The sequence below is a fragment of the Pseudophryne corroboree genome, chromosome 2, assembly GCF_028390025.1.
Source record: "Pseudophryne corroboree isolate aPseCor3 chromosome 2, aPseCor3.hap2, whole genome shotgun sequence".
Taxonomy (NCBI): domain Eukaryota; kingdom Metazoa; phylum Chordata; class Amphibia; order Anura; family Myobatrachidae; genus Pseudophryne; species Pseudophryne corroboree.
In genome coordinates this window covers 134,889,444-134,902,619 of record NC_086445.1, presented here as the reverse complement: position 1 = coordinate 134,902,619, position 13,176 = coordinate 134,889,444, and the positions used below count along the sequence as shown (strand labels likewise).

The window sequence follows — 13,176 nt, the reverse complement described above, 5'->3', positions numbered from 1 at the left end:
GCGATCAGGTACCTCTTACCTCTCTGTCTGGTAATAGCCATGCTTGTTTTATTACGGTCCTTTTTTTTCCCAATTGTGAAGCATTAGCAAACATATGCTGGTGCTATTTATAAAATATTGTTGTTAATAATAATTATTATAATAATAATAATAATTTTTATTATTATTATTATTATTATTATTATTATAATTACAAAAAAAAAAGGGTAAATGAAGAACACCAAGCACGTTGAATGGTAGAGCTTCCAGACAGGTGTGGCTCACGCTTTGATTAAACACAGAAGATCCCAGCATGATCAGGGTCATTTATAAAAATGCTGAATTGGATGTCTATAATTAATTACTGCAAGAGGGGACCTCTGTAAGAAGGGGGTGATTGTTGAGCTAAATTTGCTAATATTACATGAGCCATGGTATCTAAGATTATATCAGCATGGAACGCTCAAGATCATCAGCCAAGAGCAACATTACATGATCGCGATAACCGCATTCATTCTAATTGCAGGGCAAAACAGTGCAGCCACTGTAGATCATGTGACACAAATTTCTACCAGCGACGTGAGCAGGATATCATCGTTTGGTAGCAATGCATAAACTGCTCTCATTTATACCATGTATCCTCTCTCATTCCTGCCATACCATTAGCACTGATTCAGTGGGGCAGATGTATTAACCTTGAAAAGGGATAAAGAAGTTATTAACCAGTGCAATGTGATAACGCATCAGACAATCATTACGGAATTAAAAACTTACAGTTAGGAGCTGACTGTCTGGTGCATTATCACCTTGCACTTATCACTGCTTTATCACTTCTTTATCCCTTCTCCAGGCTTAATACATCTGCCCCAGTGTAACCTAGATCTAAGGGCGGATGACATGTTAGCCATTTGCTACACTGCTACATACACAAACAGCTGGTTTAACAGAGGAGGGGATCTTGTGCAGTCCCCTCATCTCTCTTTCTCCGGTTCCCTGTCCCCATACTTTAAACAGAGACAGTCCCACAAAAAAGTGGTGTGGTCTCATGGGGAAAGGGTGTGGTCACGCAATAGTACTCCCAATTCAAATTACGCCACACTGTAGTGCAACCTTATTCACATTACATCACACAGTAGTACACTTTATTCACATTACATCACACAGTTGTGCCCCCTTTTTCACATTACATCACACAGTTGTGACCCCTTATTCACATTATGTCACACAGTAGTGCCCCTTATTAATGATACACCACATGGTAGTGCCCCGTATTCACTTTACACCATACAGTAGTACACCTTATTCACATTATATCACACAGTAGTGCCCCTTATTAACATTACACCACACAGTAGTGCCCCTTATTAATGTTACACCTCACAGTAGTGCCCCTTATTAACGTTATACCACATGGTAGTGCCCTGTATTCACATTACACAGCACAGTAGTACCCTTATTCACATTACGCCACACAGTAATGTCCATTAATCACATTACTTCACCCTGTAGCATCCATTATTCACATTAGGTCACCCAGTAGTGCCCCACAGGACAGGAAGCAGCACTGCCCAGTGTATACATGCTCTATCCACAAGCTTGGGTTTATTCTGTTACTCATTATCAGTACTCACTAACATCAACCATACTGTACCTTGGTGCCAAAGATGCATCTAAAAACTGGCAAATTTACTCTTCCATCCAACGCTGAATAGCCCGCATTTCCGCCCACATGCCCTCACTGAACATTGCCAGTGTGAGAACACAATGCTGCAGCCCATTTCTGCTTCACCTGTAGTTGGGTACGTTTGATTCAGGTGCATGCAAAGTACAAAAACATGCAAGATGCACTCCTTGATATGGGCACAGGCACAACTCTGCATGAGCCCTTGTGAAACAATGATTCCACAGAAAGCAAACAATAAGGTTTTTTTTGCACATTTAAAACAAATGGCCCTTTTTTATATATATATATATATATATATATATATATATATATATATATATATAATCTAGGTGTAAAGATTTAGAGAATACAAAAACATTGAGGACTATGGCCCTCATTCCGAGTTGTTCGCTCGCTAGCCGCTTTTAGCAGCATTGCACACGCTAAGCCGCCGCCCTCTGGGAGTGTATCTTATCTTAGCAGAATTGCTAACGAAAGATTAGCAGAATTGCGAATAGAAATTTCTTAGCAGTTTCTGAGTAGCTCGGGACTTACTCTGCCATTGCGATCAGTTCAGTCAGTTTCGTTCCTGGTTTGACGTCACAAACACACCCAGCGTTCGCCCAGACACTCCTCCGTTTCTTCAGACACTCCCGCGTTTTTCCCAGAAACGCCAGCGTTTTTTCGCACACGCCCAGAAAACGTCCAGTTTCCACCCAGAAACACCCACTTCCTGTCAATCACACTACGATCACCAGAACGATGAAAAATCCTCGTTATGCCGTGAGTAAAATACCAAACTTTTGTGTAAAATAACTAAGCGCATGCGCTCTGCGAACCTTGCGCATGCGCAGTAAGCGACAAATCGCAATATAGCGAAAATCGGCAACGAGCGAACAACTTGGAATGACCACCAATGTACTAAGGGCGTTATTCCGCTTCAGTTGCACTCGGGGCCGCCCAGCATCCTAACGGCAGCCAGTGATGCAATCGCAATACAATTGTGATCACATTGCTGATTTAGGGTAGCCCACTGTCCGCGCAGCCTGGCTGCAAGTGCAGTCGGGCCCCCGCCATTTTCCCCATCACAGTGGCCACGGGCCCACCCCAATTTTCAACTCCATGTTACTGAAATGCAGAGTCGCCACCCCACAAACGCCTCTGTCTGTCAATCAGCCAGAGGTATTCGCATCAATGTGTCCGGGCTGCGCACTCGCAGAACGAGACTTGCACGTGCACACTGGCCCAGGAGACGGGAGAATACAGAGAGATAAAGTTGAGAGAGATAAAGTACCAGCCAAGCAGCTTCTGACATTTTCCAATCACAGTGTGTAACATGACAGTGAGGAGCTGATTGGCTGGTACTTTATCTCCCTCCAATTTTTCACAAAGTTTTTAACCAAAAATGTAACTTTTATAATTGGAACATATCTTCATTCGCTGCTATCAGATAATGGGTAGATTAGCAGCCTGGCCTTGTGGTCCTAATAGTAGAACACAAAGGATACAATAATTCTTGGTAAGGAGAGGAATGTGTGGGAGGACTGAACAGTTGTTGTGCATGAATCCAGATGAATGTCAGCGCAGCAGAATTATTGTGGTCCGTCACCTAGATAACACAGGCATAGTTTCCATGCAATAACAGAATTGTGTCTATAGACTAGGCTGCTATTAGGGCTTACCTGCCTGGGAAGCTTCTCTATACCACGCAGTTATGTATCTTGCGCCTTCAGTCACATCCTGATTCCTGACACACAATAGAGATTCCTGTAGCACCGGGGAGGGAGAGTACTGCAACCTGTAAACAAACACCATCCACTCTCCTCACTTGTTTTAATCGAGCCATAAAGCATACCTCCCAACATGACCCTCTCCAGGAGGGACAGAATGCTCTGCTTCTGGACTATCCTCTTACTGTATGATTATCATCACCTGTGCTGAAACACCTTTCTTATTCATTAACCTGTTCAAAACAGGTGCCGGCAATCATACATTAAGAAAAAAGCCCAGAAGCAGAGCATTGTGTCCCTCCTGGAGATGGTCATGTTGGGAGGTATGCATAAAGCACAGTGCACGTGTAAAGTGCATGCACAAACCAGTTCCTTCCTAATTAACTTCAGGACCACCTACCCAGGGACTCACTAAACTGCGACTTCATGCAATGTTAATGTCTAACAATTGAGACAGAGGCACAGAGGCTACGGACAAGATTTAACGCCACTGAGGATGATCACGGGAGACCTTGAGAGCCCAGATCAATCAAGCAAAGCATGAAAATGATGCCGACAACAGACTCCTGCAAATGCACCAGATTTCATTTGCTATGCTGGAGAAACAAATGATCCCTCCGACCCTACCTTGGCTCTGCATGAGAGAAACATTTTAGTTCACGGAGAATGCAAGTCACGGGAGAATAGCAATTACAGAGATCCGCGGCAGCTGAGCCTTTCATGTTACCTCCGTAGTGCAGTTTCCTTTGCACGTGGACACTGTAGGGAAAACCTTCATTCTCAAAGCCACAGAAAAACTACTTCTACCCAGGCCGCATCCAGCTCAGCAAGATTCCCAGGCAGATGAATAATGATAAGCTATTATTTCATATTTTATGACGACTAACAGCACATTTCCTTGTACAAGACCACAGCAGGTGCAATACGATATATAGAGTGACTGTGGACACCAATATCAGACCTCTGCTTTGTGTGATCAGATATACTGTGCATTACTTCATATAATCAGGTAGATAGTACATACTGTTTCATTAAAGAGCATGAGCAAACGGAATGGCAAAGTCGCTAATCCTGTTAAAGCAAGTCAGACATTCATTATAATGGCAGCGAGACTATACATAAAATGCTGTAAAACCATACACAAATGGGGCAGCACAGATGGTGTAATGGTTAGCATTACTGCCTCACAGCACTGAGGTCATGGGTTCGATTCCCACCATGGCCCTAACTGTGTGGAGTTTGTATATTCTCCCTGTGCTTGCGTGGGTTTCCTCTGGGTACTCCGGTTTCCTCCCACAATCCAAAAATATACTGGTAGGTTAATTGGCTCCTAACAAAAATTAACCCTAGCATGAATATGTGTGCGTGTAAATGTGGTAGGGAATATAGAGTGTAAGCTCCACTGGGGCAGGGACTGATGTGAATGGCCAAATACTCTCTGTAAAGTGCTGCGGAATATGTGTGCTATATAAATAACTGGTAATAAATAAATAATAATAAAATATACAAATGCAAAAATATACATATATGAAACATACTGTGGGCGGGATTTACTAATGCTGCAGAAGTTATTCCGCCAAACATCGCAATGACATTCCAACATCCCAAAGAGTTGCCCTTTCCGAAGCGGGGACTTCCCTGTTTCCTCCTCTGGAGGCCCTTAGTGCATGTGCAGAGGGACACGGCGGCTGCGGGGGGTACTGGGAGGGATCCGACTTAATCCCTCTCAGGAATTGCTGGGAGGCTACGCTGGAAGGTATGTGTATCAAAAACCTGTCACAAAGATTGCGAAAAGAAGCCCAGAGGCTTTTATAGGGTGTTACCCTCCGCACCGGAAACCCGGGGTCTGAGGTTAATACATATTAAAATGCAGCAAAAACCACAAAAACTGTTTTTTTTTAACCCAATTTTCCTTTAGCATATTTTAATATATATGGCCCTCATTCCGAGTTGTTCGCTCGCTAGCTGCTTTCAGCAGCATTGCACATGCTAAGCCGCCGCCTACTGGGAGTGAATCTTAGCTTTGCAGAATTGCGAACAAAAGATTCGCATAATTGCGAATAGAAATTTCTTTGCAGTTTCTGAGTAGCTCGGGACTTACTCTGCCACTGCGATCAGTTCAGTCAGTTTCGTTCCTGGTTTGACGTCACAAACACACCCAGCGTTCGCCCAGACACTCCCCCGTTTCTCCAGCCACTCCCGCGTTTTTCCCAGAAACGGCAGCGTTTTTTCGCACACGCCCAGAAAACGTCCAGTTTCCGCCCAGAAACACCCACTTCCTGTCAATCACACTCCGAACACCAGAACGATGAAAAATCTGCGTTATGCCGTGAGTAAAATACCTAACTTTTGTGTAAAATAACTAAGCGCATGCGCAGTAAGCGACTAATCGCAATATAGCGAAACTCGGCAACGAGCGAACAACTTGGAATAAGGGCCCATATTCTGCAAATAGCAACAAGTTTCCAAATGATCATTTGAGATATATAAATTTACAAATGATTATACATTACAGATATATTATTATACGTGTCATATCCAGTGCTGTATTTGTGACGCTATATGTGGGAGGGGTTAGGGGTGTATTCATGCCATAGTGAAAAGCCCTATTTTACAAAGCACTTCAGAAGACAGGGTTCTTCACTGCTTTCTCGTATACAAGCAGGGGTATACCATGGAAACTTCTTCAGTGTGCCCCTGATTAGTGTTAGAACCGCTTCCTCTAGTAGAACAGAAATTTCTTGTTCCCGTCTCACTTCTCAATTTCATTTTTTCATCTGGAAATGGTGAAATGAGCTGAAGTGTACCTGGCCGGGCATGGAGTTGACCAGGAAGATGGGGTGGTGTTTGCTCAGGAATGCGGTGTAGGAGATGCTTTTTACAGGAGTACTTGCTGCAGTAGTCAGTGCCTCACATTCCAGTCTCTGGATCTCTATCTGCTTCTCCTCATGTCCAGGCACCAGGGCTGCGGCTTGCTCCTCTGAGCTCTGACTGCACTGATCCTTTAGCCAGAAGATGGACTGCAGCAGGGACATCAATGCACGGAGGAGGGCTGAGCTTGGGGATCACCCCTGGACTTTTCTCCGTCCTCCCTCTGGCTATATTCAGCCGCTTGATGGCCCCAATCACAGCACACCTTCCAGCCATCCACTACCGCACATCCCACAGGATCTTCCACAGCTGCAGCCTTGCCCCAAATAGTAGCACAGATTCTGTCTGGCAAGGAAGAACACCAGCCCAGTCCGCCTATAGGCTGAGAAGCCTGTGCTGGGTGTGCTTCCTGCTTACACAGGGAGACCAGTATGGAGCTTACACCAGAATAGGTCAGATCTGTCCACCAGCATAATGGTGAATATCTCACGCAGGAAGCCCTCCAACAGCGCCCGTCTCTCTGCCTGTTCTCACCACTCCCTGACTAACAGGTCCCGCTGTGGGCATCCAAGCCGCTCCAGCACAGCCTAGAAGGGGCTCCCCATGCATTTCCGACTCATAGCTGTCCCCATGGGAACATGTCACCAAGGCACTGACAGTGTACAGATGTAGCCACCTTTATCTTGAGTGGCTGAGGCGTTTGTCCCGATCGAGCATATGCAGCGTAGGGAGGCGCGCCTAGTCACAGAGAGGCGTACCTAATCGCACGGAGGCAGACATGGCGTTTGGCGTTACCTTTACGTGTAATACCTGCGATCAGCAACCAGATGTCGCTTTTTACAATCACCACTGCGCATGCGTGTGGTCTCCCGTAAAATACAATACTGAAATACATAATAAGGACTACTTTACTAAGGCGTCTCATTACGCTGCATACAGTAAATACTCATTACGCTGCATTATTTAATACAGTACTGTATATACGACACCGACGCAAATAGTACAGCATACAGTACTGTATATGATCCATCTACAATACTTTATGAATACTGTATGTGAGCGTCCAAGTCCCGCAGACAAAACATACAGTACTGTAAAACCAGTAGTGTACACTGTCGCAAATGGATGTGTGTTACAAGTTCACTATCAAAGGCACAGTACAGTATTTCCCATCGTCTCCCCCTACCCCCATCGCCCTTCCCCCCTGGGAGCCTGCACAGGGAGGGAATTCAGGTCATGTGCAATACACAAACGCTGAAGATCTACAGTACTGTTTTGCTCAGTTAGTAGTGTCAGAATACCCTCATTTCATTCCCGCTGTTTAGTTGCATTTAGCGTAAAAAATCGCTCCTGCAGATGTACTCTGATTTATATGTAACTTGTGTGCACCTTTCCATTGACTGTCTTACAATGTAGATAAAATAATACAGTGTATTATTACAATAAAAAAAAAAAAAAAGAAGGCACATCACGTCTCGAACCCTGGACCCCCAGCGTGGGAGGTGGGAGCCTTCACCCCTAGCCCACGACGCCTCATGAGAGACTCCCAATTTCATGTGTGAAAGTACTGCAAACAGCGCCCGGCCCCCACCCCATTGGTGTTGGTTTATGCCTTAGAGGACTCGGACGCTCGCATTTGTAAAGCACGGTATTTTCCACCGCCTCCTGCTAGCTACTGTAGCCCTCCATTCCCAGACGCTCATGTATTTTAAAAGCACGGTGTTTATACATTGTCCTGTACATTCTTCCTTTTACACAATTACTGTAGTTGCGTCTCCATACACATACAGTACTCCATACTTTTTCCACCGCCTCCCGTTACACCTACAGTATTGCCAGAGCTGTAGATCAATCCGCCGCTATACTGTACGATTGAAAGTACTGGATTGGTGGAGCATTAGCCACACAGTGGTGGAGATGTGTAATGCATGATGAGTATCTAGATCGCCTCAACGCGCCTACCTGTGATTAAACTCAGCTATCGCCTTAGCGTGACTAAACGCCCGTCTCGGCGGAGAAACAGTCAAGATAAAGGTGGCTACATCTGTATGTGCAGCGACAAGAAGACTTATTAGACTCCGGATATGTCAGTCGTCGCACTGCATGCCAAAATCGCCATTTATCAGAGGACTTTGCAGGACAGGTAAGTTTTTCTGAATTGCTGCAAAACATTACTATATATCACATCAATATGATGCAATATAATGTAATATATTCAGGAAGCCAGCTCATGTTCTACATGAATAGAGCCCTTACAGAGTTCTGCATCAGTGTGTGGTGTGGCGTGTAGGGCCTTTTTCAGGGAGTAGTTTAAGTGAGACCTGTTTAAAGCTTATTTCCACCCTAAATCATGCAGGAACAATAGTTCAGCATAGATTAAGTCCCTGCAATTTATCAAAGGCTGAGCGCATCTCCTGCATTCAGCCAAGTATCACAGGATACCGCAGTCCCCATTATTAACAATGCAACAATTTACTAAGCACCGAAAAGCTCTGCTACCTCTCCCGGGACGTAATCACATCACCGGCGGTCACAATTTCGCAGGTCAGTATACCGATGGCGGAATCCTGACCGATAGAAATGCCGTCAGTCGGCATGCCGACTAACAGGGACTATTCACACTCGTGCATGGTGAGCGCAGTGAGCCCGCAAGGGGCTTTGTTGCGCTTGTCCCTACCCCCTTCCCCCGCCGGAATTCTGGCGGCCGGGATCCTGGTATCGGGATGCTGACTGCTGGGATCCAAGCCGCCGGCTAAGCATACCCAACCCCCTCTCCCACTAGCTAGTGTAGTCCACAAATGGTGATAATCGCTTTCTCCCTGTAGAGGGATCTTCACATCCTTTCCCAGCAGCTTACATGCTACTCCATGATTGGATTTCACAAAATGATACTGAACCTGCATAGCTTTATGGCCACTCATGTACAGCGTCAATGCAGGCAGTTCAGCCATAGTCATAGGAGGTGTTTTGGTTTCTTCCCACAGCCCCAAAACATACTGCTAGGTTAATGCAGAGGACTCACTAGGGGGTGCGGACCATAGAGGGTGTTATCCTCTGAGGATGTCGGCTCCTCCTCAGTGACTGGGAGCTGGGTGCTGCACTGTGACATAATCTATTGTGCAGCTCCCGGCTCCTGTCACTGAGATGAACCGGCAATGCATAGAGTGTCTTTACAAGAAGTCTGGGCGTTCCCCTGAAGTGATGACAGTGGGTGATATGGGGGGAGGTAAGTTGTTGGTGGTGGTAGGCATACCTGTTGCATAAACATGCCCCCTTCCTCTGATGCCATAATCTTTACCTGTCACACACACAGAAGGTATGAGCGGGGAGGGGGGGGGGGGGGCTACTTTGGAGCACCGGGTATTACCAACACCAGTAACTCCACTAGTTAATTGGATTATGACATGGTTTGTGTTTGAGTTTGTCTACCCTTCATTATTTTCTAATTATCCCGACGATACATTTTGGGCCTGTCTAATCTCCTATTTACCATACTGTCCAGGAATGTCTGGTAGACTCCCAAATCTTGGGAAGTCCCCACAGGCTTTTTGGAGAGCTTGGTCATCTTGTCACATCCCACTCACATGATGCAGTAGGCAGGACATAGGAACAGGACATGATTCTCAGGACATCTTATCATTTATTTATTTAGTTTTTTATATAGCGCAGCACATTCCTTTGCGCTTTAAATCATGGCTCCATGCCCCCTGCGCAATGCCGTGATTTGTGGCATTGCACTGTGAGGAAGCGCAGACCAATTTAACCGCAACACTGTATTTAATTTAACCAATCTGGCCACGGCTGGGTGACACAGGTGTCAGCGGTGGGGGAAGCGCCCGTGGACAGGACACATGTGCAGGCCGCCGGCGGTGGGGGCAGCTGCCCGCGGAGACACAAGTAAGGTGGTCCCGATGGCGGGGGGTGGTGGGTGCTGCAGCTTCAGAGGGAGAAAATTATCACTTTTAGGAAAAACTGACTACTCAAAAAGCCCAGTTTTTCGGAAGTGATAATTTTCTCATTCTTTCGTAATGATAGTGAAAAAATTGTGTGAGAATACAATGAGAATTCAAAACTAAAAATTCTCATTGCACAATTATTTAATGATGAATATGCCCCTATGAACCCTTGTTATAGGAAGTGCACAGATCTGTACACCAAGATAGAGGGGGCTACTATGATTGCAAAATGTAGCATTTTCTGAAGGGTGGTGGGTGGACACTTTGTTATTGGGCTAGGTGTAATTGTATGGCATTATAACATACTTGCCTAATCTCCTGGAATGGTTGGGTGGCTCTGGAAAATCGGGTGGTGTTCCCGGCCCCCTGGAAGGGTGGGCAAGTCTCCCAACGGCTGCCACCCCCCAGCACCCACACATTACCCCCCCTCCCCGCCGCAGTCCAAAGGTTCCTGATGACGTGCTGAATCGTGTCATCATGGCCCCTCCCCCTGTCCCACAATGCCGATAATCTCTGCACTGTGTAGCGGGGAGCGAGGCCACAATAACACGATTTTGTGGGCATGCCCCCGCTATTCCTCCTTCTGCCATCACACCTGGAAGCCCGCCCCTCACATTCCACTCCCGGAGGTGGCACACAGTAAACTGGCAAGTATGCATTATCACTACATGGAAAAAGGATATCTGTGATGTACATTTTACACATCCCTTGACTTTGGATGTATCCTAGAGCCCTCAGATAGTCTCACAGCACCAGAGAATGCAGGAATACTGTAGCAATAAATCTGTATCTGGAGGCCTAAAGAAAAAGTTATGGCCACAACACACTGGGGATTGTATATCAGAGTAAACAGTTTATACTCCATCACAGGAAATTGCCATTGATTTACAATAACAGTTGCTTATGATTGCCACTAGTGAAGAGTATTATATAACCACAATCTAGAGTGCACATCAAGGGGTAATTTTGTAACAAATAGGATTAATTCATCATGTTATCACATGAATGATGGATTAGCATATGTTATATTTTTAATAGACATAAGGTCATAGTTGAATATTTTAAGGCGCCTCGCTCCATGTGTTCTAAGGGCAAGTGTGGGTGCTAGGATGATGAGTTGCCTATTCAGACGCACAGGGGCCTAATTCAGACCTGATCGCTAGGCTGCGTTTTCGTACAGCGGGCGATCAGGTCTAAACTGCGCATGCACCGTAATGCGCAGGTGCGTCGCATGGGTTCAAAGCGGATCGCCGCTCAGCGATGGGTTTGTGCGAAGGATTCATTTGCACGGGCGTTCGCAAGGAGATTGACAGGAAGAGGGCGTTTGTGGGTGGCAACTGACCGTTTTCTGGGAGTGGTTGGAAAAACGCAGGCGTGTCCATGCGTTTGCAGGGAGGGTTCCTGACGTCAATTCCGGTCCCGGACAGGCTGAAGTGTTCCCAGTGGATGAGTAAGTCCTGGGCTACTCAGAGACTGCACAATATCTGACTGTACAGCTCCGCTACATATGCGTTCGCACACTTGCAAAGCGAAAATACGCTCCCCTATGGGCGGCGACTATGCAAACGCAGGACTGCAAAAAAACCCTAGCGAACAAATAGGTCTGAATTAGGCCCAGGGTGTGTTATGGGAGTGTTATGGGCATGTCACATCCCTGGTGAACGCTTAGGTTGGAGGTCATACTCTGACTGAGAATCTGCATCTAAAGTCCAAACACTATCGGTGGCAAACAATCTCAAGAGCTATGTGCTAAGAAGATTTGTGCAAGAGGTGCACAGCACTAACAATTGTTACTTGCTCATAAATGACCACTAAAGAGCTTGGCATTTCATCTAGTGCAGGGGTACTTAACCTATGGGTCGTAATACAAAAAAGAAATTCCCATGCATTCAGTGTAGTTTCCAGTGAATGTGATACTCTTCTCCAAAAAATAATGCATCTATTAATTAGAGATGTGCGCCAACCCCTGTGTTTCGGTTTTAGTTCTAATTCATCATCGGGTATTGGTTTTACTAAAACCGACGTCACGTATTTTGGTTTTGATTTGGATCTGTATTTTTTTTTAAAATGGATAAAAACAGATAAAATCCCAAAATGTGGGCCTTTTTTGTTCCTTTAGTATTATTAACCTCAGTAGTATTCATTTACAGCTAATTCTGACCACTTCACAGCTCATAATATTGTTTTCACCAATACTGTCCAAAAGCTGCAACGAGCTGGCTGATTACTAAGCGACAGAGCAGCGGCACAAACACGCGGCAGTTTATAACACATCTATAGCACATCTTTTTTAACAAATGATAAAAATTCACACTGCTACTCTCACAGCGCTTAAATATTATTAATGTAGTGGCACGGCCTGTCCCTGAACACACACAAGCTTTAAAAAAAAACAACAACAAAAAAATGTTTTCTGTTCTTTAACAATTAACAACTACTTCACACTGACTCACAGCCCTTAAATTATTAACACGGTGACACGAACTGGCTCGAAAAACAAAAAAACAAACAATTTGTAAATATATATATATATATATATATATATATACACACACACACACACACACACACACACAGTACAGGGCCGTAACTAGGTGTGTGCCGATGGTGCCTTGCCCACAGCGGAACTGCACTGAAGGTGCATCATCGGCAGCACCCCCCGCACGTACGGCGGTTGCATACAATAATGAGGGAGTGTGTTGAACTTGAACTGCGTGCTGTCCACTGGCGCATGCCGCCGTGCGGTATTTCCGCCTGTCAGCCCCGCCACCGTCTCTGACAAGGAGAGCAGAGGGAGCGGGAGCGCTGGGTCAGGCGCCTGCTGCCGCATATGAGCCGCTGCTGCAAGTGAGACCCGGCACCTCAGCGCTGTAGGGGGATTGTGAGCGCCTGGACTTTGTGTGAGTGCCTGCTGCTGCTCCTCGATGCCGCATCACCGTAACAGGTGGACGGGGGACAGACACACTCACTCACTCAC

General features: G+C 45.7%; 1 protein-coding gene across 6 annotated transcripts in view; it reads right to left on the bottom strand.

Annotated features, from left to right (window-relative positions):
- The window catches only part of MTUS2 (microtubule associated scaffold protein 2), a 1,049,445-nt gene that overhangs the window by 887,830 nt on the left and 148,439 nt on the right, over nt 1-13,176 (bottom strand). The window contains exons 1-2 of one of the 6 annotated variants that reach the window (XM_063951740.1): nt 3,773-3,982; nt 3,325-3,440 (exon numbers count right to left, since the gene is read on the bottom strand). The exons of 3 other annotated variants lie outside the window; for them this stretch is intronic. The gene's annotated coding sequence lies outside the window, so the exon portion shown is untranslated. 2 more of the 6 variants (XM_063951741.1, XM_063951739.1) reach the window with 2 other exon arrangements.